This window comes from Cephus cinctus, unplaced genomic scaffold, assembly GCF_000341935.2.
Source record: "Cephus cinctus unplaced genomic scaffold, Ccin1 Ccin1_scaffold0037, whole genome shotgun sequence".
In the NCBI taxonomy this organism is placed as follows: domain Eukaryota; kingdom Metazoa; phylum Arthropoda; class Insecta; order Hymenoptera; family Cephidae; genus Cephus; species Cephus cinctus.
Window position 1 is genome coordinate 1,408 of NW_014332783.1, and position 762 is coordinate 2,169.

The window sequence follows — 762 nt, forward strand, 5'->3', positions numbered from 1 at the left end:
GATAACGTTTTGGAGATCGACGTCTCGCGTCAGATCGTCGTAGATTACGGCGGCTGAACAATCGAAGAAAATACATAGGTCAGCAATTTGGGTTATGCGTCATCATCTTTTGTGCACTCGGTATCGCGGCTGCTCGTTAGCATTGTCGTTAGTTTCTCGTTGAACGCCTTCGAGTTAGCATCGCAACGATGGATTTCGTGATCGATATCGAGTACTTCAATGACTCCGAGGGGCGTCTGGCTCCGAAGGAAATCGGCGTTGTGGCTGTGGAAAGAAAATACATAGGCCACTGGATCATTTCACCGCCCTGTGATTTCAACGAATTACCACCGGCGATCAGAAGCGAGAACAACACGATGACACGCTATCAACACGGTCTAGAGTGGTTCGACGGCGGTGTAACGTACAAACAGTTATACACCAATCTCCGAAATATTGCCGGTATTTCGCGGAACATATACACGCGAGGTCCGGAGAGCATACTTTTTCTGCAGACCTTTATGGCAAGGGAAGTTATAAATTTGGATGAAACCCCCGATAACTCACCATACGAGGACTTCCCACCGAATCGTGACCATTACGAGTGTATCGTTCACGCCTGTAAGGAGACACGGGGATCGTTTACTTGCGCTCTAAACAACGCATTGCGTCTTGAATTCTGGCTTCGGAATAACGGACCGCATATATGAACACGCTAGACCTTTACCTCGGTCTTCGCGGTATATCGGCGCATACGACGGGTGTCTACGCAGCTGATAGAAT